We start from the raw sequence: 7261 nt of genomic DNA, 5'->3' as shown, positions 1-7261 counted from the left end.
GCGTGGCCGGCCCCGGGAAGCGCCGGGACTCCCGCGGGCAGCGGGGCGGGCAGGGATTACCACACTCCGGCTCAGGAGCGGCGGAGTGACGCAGGCTGAACGCGGGAGGGGAAATCCAAGCCCGCTCCAGAGAACCCCCCGCATCTGCAGCCGGAGGGGAGAAGCCCCCAGCACCTTTGGGGCCTTTGCTCTGGCTCTGTGCCCCTCCTCCTGCCGCTGTCCCACTGTCCCTAACTCCAGGAACAGCCACCCTGCAGGGACAGGCCAGCTGCGGCACAAATGCACTCGGGTCCGGCTGTGCATCCCCGAGCAGGGCAAGGAACAAGGAGCAGGAACATCCCGGGAGGTGCTGAGCACCAGCTCTGCCAGCAGCTACAGAAAGCCCTGTGCCCCTGGCGAAACCCTGGGCAGGTTTAAAGCACCCCGTGCTCCTGAAATCAGGGGGTTACAGGCAGTGTGGAACAATGGGCAGAAGCGTTCAGACTTGCATAAATTGCACTTCCTTACAACGGAGCCCAAGGGCTCACAGGGCTGGAAAGCACAGCAAGAATGAAGTCAGCTCCACATACAATGCTTCACATCTTTCATTTATTGCATTTTCTAATTCTTTCCCTCTTCAGCTGGCTCTTCCACTGTGACATTTACATCAGTACACCAAAGGAATTCCCAGCTGTATTCCTAAACATTGTGACAGCAATAAAAGAGACAGAATTTGTCAAGCACAGGCCAGGAAAAAGTTACATGAGAGACAACGTGACAGAGGAGGAAAACAAATAAAAACCACTCAAAAAACCCACCCCTCATAGTTCTACGTGCCCGCGGAACTTCGGTGGGATGGGAGACAAAATCCAAGTGGAGCTGACATGTTTTACTTCCTGAGAAATCATTATTTCTTAGCTGTTGGTAGCATAGAGAGCCTTCCCACAGCCCCCATGACAGAGCTCAGCACTCTGTGGGGTATCCATGGACCATGTCCAGCACCCTGGAGTGTGAAACAAGAGCCCAGACCCACTGCAGGATCTCTGGGCTGCTCAGCTGTGGCTCTAACAGCGCTGTCAGGAGGGGATGGCAGGAGGTGGCACAAGTCCCACTCTGAGAAGGGAGTGTCACCCATTGCCGGGCAGAGCAAGGGAAATGGGGCAGCCACAGCATTACCCCAGCTCTGGGTCTCAGCCCACCACGTTCATGGCTGAAACCACCACTGTGAAGCCTCTAGACAGTTACCAGTGCATAGAAATTATGCAGTTCAACAACAAAAAATAAACTGTCACTGCTGTACAGTTTAATTATTGATATATCAGATTGCACTTGATAATGTGTTAAATGCAAATTACTCACACTCCTACTGTTCTTTTAATTATAAGACGAGCCCCACACAAGCACCTTCAATGCCACAGCTGCTCTGTAAGAAACCTTACACAATCACCGATACACTCTTCATTATTTTGTCTCCAAAATAAGCTTCCTTTTAAAACCAGACATGCCTAAATGCTATATGTCTTTAGAAATTCAAGCATGTTATATAGGTTAGAAGAACATTACAGCAAACAAATGAAGATGTTATGTAATTCAGTTGACAGGTGCCAAATGGTATAAGAAGACCTGTAGGTTTATTCAACTTCAAAAAAAACTCCAAAATCGATCCCCATGACAACTCCTCGGTGTCAAGCCAGGTTTTGCATTTAATCCCAAGGCCTGTCAGTTGGCTTGGCTTTCCCTTGCTCCAAGGGCTCCCAGGCTCATTCTCCTGTGGGGATGCTCTGCAGGGCCACAGCCCACACAGTTCCAACAGCCCCAGAGGTGATGGTGACAAACAAGCTTTCTGAACAAAAAACTCACTTCCCTTTACCTGTAGCTGATTGACATCAAGGATCACTGTAAGACAGGATCTTTTCAGCCATCACTGCTGTCCTGGGGGTGTTGCACAGTCCTGAGCTAAGGTCTGGCAGGAACAGTAACAGCCTCACCTCCACCCCTGTTTTTCCCACTTAGGTTTCCTGCCCACACCTCACAAGGCTCAGATTACTGGACAGAGACACAACCCTGCAAGTTCTACTGCAAAAATATCCATTTTCCAATAAATGAGAATATGATTTAGCTAACAGTTTGGAAATTACAGCGTCAGAGGAAGGTTCATTTTCTAGCTCGTTGGGTTTTCCTTTATCACTGTCAAAATAGCTGGAAACCAGCACAAAGCCTAATTCTGCTAAAGAGCAAGAAAAGCTGATTAGAGAACTAACACCTCTTACAGGGAATAGATAATGAAATAAGGAGATAACAACATCTTCATAATCATCTTCCAAGTGTAATCTTAGATCTGAACTGCGAGACAATCTCCTTGTGAAAAGTCAGCCAGCAGTGAATAAAACTTTGTATCAGCTGCACAGAAAACTTGTCATTTTTATCAGATTAAAGCTTTTATCAACTCATTTATCGTTAATGAAGACATGGTTCTATGGAAAGCTGAGAAACACACAAAAATGAAAGGAGAAAAATACTTGGCATTGGAACACAAGGACCTGAAACATTGTCTGGAGACAGATCCCACATGAGACTCCTCCTTTCATTAACAGATGCAGAGACAGACACAGCTCTTGAACAAAGCACAGAGGGTTTCTTCAGGCACTTTAGGCCCTTTTTAAACCTCAGTAGACTTCAATGCATTAATTCCTTAATGCTCTTCTTGCAAACACATTTCCATTTACATCTGTTTGTCTCAAGGAATGGATTGTGGATATTTCACATAAATCAGAACATGAACCCAAACACAAATTCCTGCACTACCAACTCGTTCTGCTTTCCCAGCACCATTCTGAAGCTCCAGCTGAAGCGACTGCAGATAAAAGGCTGAATCCTGCAGCCCACACTGGCATCTGTAGCTGTGCCCCCAGCCCTGCACGAGGCTTCAGCAGAGCTAATTATAGAGCACTGCCCATCAGCAAACATCAGGCCTGAAGGATTTCTGCAACCTGGCAAAGCTCCAGGACTGCTCCCCCAAAACTCTTGTGCTCCAATAACCAAAACAGGCCATTTGACTGCATAAAAAAGGACAACAGAAGGCACTTGCTGTTCTCATTGGGCACGGAAGTCTAAGGTCACTGAAGCAAGGAGAGGCTCTCCGTGGTTTCCTCATCAGGATGTTGGACAGCCAAAGCCACCAGGGTGTGCCCAACACGACTCAAGGACCTGTGTCACCTGTCAGGTCCAGACCCACTCACACCTCCCAGGCAGTTCCCTTTCCAAGGTGAAACACAACCTGCTCCATCCCTGCTTCCCTCCAGCCACAGGGTCCACACCAACCACCACAAGTTTTGGGGTTAACTCCCACAGATGGTCACAAGCATAAATGAATTCCAAAAATCTTATGAAAAAAAATAAAACTATCAGATGTAATGAAAAAACTGGAATTATCTAGATCAGTTTTGGCTGGGGGAGTACTCACATTGCTGACTGGGAGGCATTGGGAGCCACAGGAAAGGCAGCTCTGTACACTTGGGTTTTTTTTTCCCTTTATACTTCTAGCCCTGACCATCTAGCAGCAAAGTTAAATGGATGTTTGCTCTGACAGCACAGCCATTCCTACATTGTTACTGCCAGCAAACAAACAAAACATGATGCACATTTACAGCTTAAAACCCCTGCAAAAATAAAAAAAAATCTCTTCTTCCAAGCCTAGAGGGATGCTGTAGTCTGTATTTTGGAACTGCTTGCAAGAGGAAGGAAATGAAAGTGGGTTCATCAAATCCTCAAGGCTATTCCAAACATTCTAATTGCTTGTCTTCTCTGTTCTGCAGAAACTGCTAAAACAGCTCACCCCCAGCCCCTGTCTCTGGTCTGTTATTCTCTGCGTGCACACACACTGCTGTATCTCACTGCTGCTGCTGCTGAAGAAAACTGACATTTTTGCTTCTGGGCAGATAAGACTCCCCAGAGTACAAGGCACAGCAGCAACCTCCACTTCTGTAACCAAAAATTTCAGACATAAACAGATAAGAATTTTAATATCCTGCAAATGCAGCCATTAGCAGCTTTTCTTAATAAAATTATAAAATTATGAGAGAGCCTTAGGCAATGTGGATGCACCCAGTACTTCATTACACACATGAATCTCAGTCATTATTTAAAGTCAACCCACCAGAGCCCCATGGAAAGCCCCACAGTTGTGTATCAATACTTCTTGTCTAACAGCCTGCAAGTGTCTCAAAGCACCATTAAAACCCAGCAGAGAGCAGCCTGATCCATGTACAGCAGCATCTCCTGAATGGAATGGGAGCTCTGCTGCTCATAGCTGAAGTTCACTGGACACAGGGATTGAACTGGGACCACAGATCATTTGCCAGCCTTATGTCCCATTAGTCAATACATTGCCTGCTAATCACATTTACAAAATCAGAGCAAGAGCACAAATACAATGCTGTAATTTTTCCAAAACCTGCCAATCTCCCACTCAAAATACCTTAGTTTTTCCTGGGCCTGTTTCATATACTTGTGGAGAATTTTCAACTTGCTCTGGTGCCAACTTCCCCCATCAGCTCAAATAAGCCTTTTCCTCTCTGAGCTTTCCTTTTGCAATGCACTCAGAGCCAGCACTCACATCCCCTCTCAATCTTTCATTCCCAAACTAAACAAGCCTGACTCATCTCATCTCCCCTTCTGTATCCTTCTCCCTGTTCCTGAGCTCCCCTCTGCTGCTGCCCAGAACTGCACTAGGCTGGGCCTTGTGGCACCGACACCTTCATCTTACTCCTGAGCGCTCAAAATTGCATCTTCCTTCAGCTGATCGCAGAACCAGAGTGCTTTGGCTTGGAAGGGACCTTAAAACTCACCTTGTTGCACCCCCTGCATGGGCAGGGACACCTTCCACTGCCCCGGGGTGCTCCAAGCCCCCTCCAGCCTTGAACACTTCCAGGGATGTGACATCCCACACTACTGCAACCCACGGGGCTGTGCTCCTGCTGCAGGGGCACTGCACTGCAACAGGGCTGCAGGCTCAGCTGGGTGCTTCCGCTGCAAGCTGAGCCTTTTTTCCTTTTGGTTTTATTGGGGAGGTTTGGTTTTGTTTGGGGTTTTGTTGGTGGTCTTTTGGGGGTTTGGTTTTTTACACTAAACAATTAAACCGCTCCAAATAGATACAGAGCTTCAGCATTTTTGTTCATGCAGTCCATGAGTTCTTGCATTTGAACTCCTCAGCAGGAGGTGAACAAATGGAACCCCATCTGCTCAGGTGCTTAAACTAATGCAGGTGCCACAAGGTTGTGAAGAAAACACCAGAGATGAACACAGCTGGCACCTCTGCAGACACTTCCAGTTCTTCTAAAGATACTCCTATGGTTTTTAAGAACACCAACAGGCCCCGTGGGGTATTTTTACCCGGGCTGTCCCAAGGTGCAGCAGTTCGTCCAGCTCACAGGTTCAATTCCAGACAATCACTCCAGACAGCCCTGATGCCACTGCCCCGCTGCTCCCAGTGAGGGTGCACTTGGTTAACGTGAGCAGCCAGAATTACCAGCACAGCCCTGGAGGAGCCCAGCCTCTCTGGAGCACCACAACACCATGCTAGCTCCTGGGACATGCACACCTCCTTACCCATGCTGTGGGACTGTCACCTCTGTCACTGTTCGGGGGGAATTCAGCCCCTCCATACACTCAGAGGGAAAGGAACTGTCTCTGCAGTCTTGCTTAAGTTAAAGGAGACAAATGGGAAGCCCTGATGGATTCTGTGAGGGAAAAATAGCTAATCTTTTCTGGTCATCAATCAAAGACAGAGAAATTAGGCCATGAAATCTTCCTGGTCTAGGATTCCTGCTAATTATGCCCTGGGCTGTAGATGATTATCACTTTGCAGACTCATCCCTCAATAGCTGTTCATGGATTGCTGGACTCTGTCTGATGGATCATTATCCAGCCTTTGCACCATTAGCAGGACAAAGGCGAGGGGCTGCTCTGAGCTGAAACACACCTCAGGTCTCAGAGCACGGACCAGACTCCTCTTTCACTACTCTGGAGTGGCAGAGCTGCAAATCCACAGCCCTGTAGCTGTTCCAGTCACACACTGGTGCAGGAGAGCAGGGAGCTGCCTGGGAAAAGCAGGGATTAACAGGCATCCACCAAAACACTGCCACAGTGCCCAGGGGCACCCGGGTGAGCATCTCCCTTCCACAAGGTCAGAGGGAGCTCTGAAGGAGCATGATCCCACCAAAACCAGTGGGACCACATGAGTGGCCTGATAAATCCCAGGAACAAATTCATTTCATTGGAAAAGCAGAATGGTTCTGCCTGGAGATGACAGCGCTTTCTCTCTAACACAAGTCCCAAGTGCAACACACACGAATTAATGTGACAACACCACTGTCAGACTTACTTACAGAAAGTTATTAACATTCTTCTGGTGTCCCAAATAGGACTAGAAGTGCTCACGGGCAAGGAAAAAAGCAGTACAGGGAAAAATGGGACTCTCTCTGAACTGGCTTTCATTAGGAAGATTCACAGACTGACAAATGATTAATTCGCCCACTAAGCCATTAACTTCATCAATGGTGACATATCCACAGTGACAAAAATGCAGATACAGTTTGTTTTACAGTGGGCTGCAAACCTCTCCAGTCCTGACAAACACACTGAAAATGGAGCTGTATGTTCTACAGGGAAAAAAAATCACCTTTGCTTTGAATGAGACGAGTATTTCTATCTTTAATTCAAAGCCATTCCATGCTGCTGTTATTAATAGTACCATAAATCTGCCCCAGTGATGGGGTTTAATTACTGACCTCAAAGGGAATAAAGAATACAAGGTGTGGGCCTCTCAGAGCAGCATTAGGAAGTCACTCCCTCTGCAGACAGACGGGTCCAGCTGTCTGATTAGACCAGACCTGCTGGAGCCCCCAGCCCGTGTCACCCAAAGCACGAGGAGCACCAACCCCGAACAGCTCTGCCACCAGCTGAGCTGCAGCTCCTCTGCGGGGTTCGGTGCTTCACCGGAGCCCAGCAGCGCTGCCTGCCCCCGGGGCAGCATCGGTCAGACCCAGCGCCGGGGGATAGCGGTGGGACCTGGTGGAATCAGTCGGATCCAGCCCCGGCAGCACCAGGGGGGCGTCCGAGGGAACGGGAACCGGGGGACGGTCCGATGCTGGCAGACCCCGCCGGGCAGCCCCGGGGGGATTCATCCCTGGCCACACCGGAGGAGATCGGTGGTACCGGAGGAATCGGTCAGACCCAGCCCTGGCAGCCCTGAGGGGGTCGGTCGGAGCCAGTACCGGGGGAA

The 7261-nt window shown here is 48.7% G+C and overlaps 1 protein-coding gene across 1 annotated transcript in view; it reads right to left on the bottom strand.

Annotated features, from left to right (window-relative positions):
* The window catches only part of PLCH1 (phospholipase C eta 1), a 44940-nt gene that overhangs the window by 37238 nt on the left and 441 nt on the right, over positions 1-7261 (bottom strand). The gene's annotated exons all lie outside the window — the stretch shown is intronic.

This window comes from Geospiza fortis, unplaced genomic scaffold (assembly GCF_000277835.1).
Source record: "Geospiza fortis unplaced genomic scaffold, GeoFor_1.0 scaffold172, whole genome shotgun sequence".
NCBI classification, from domain to species: domain Eukaryota; kingdom Metazoa; phylum Chordata; class Aves; order Passeriformes; family Thraupidae; genus Geospiza; species Geospiza fortis.
This window is presented reverse-complemented; position numbering and strand designations above follow the sequence as displayed.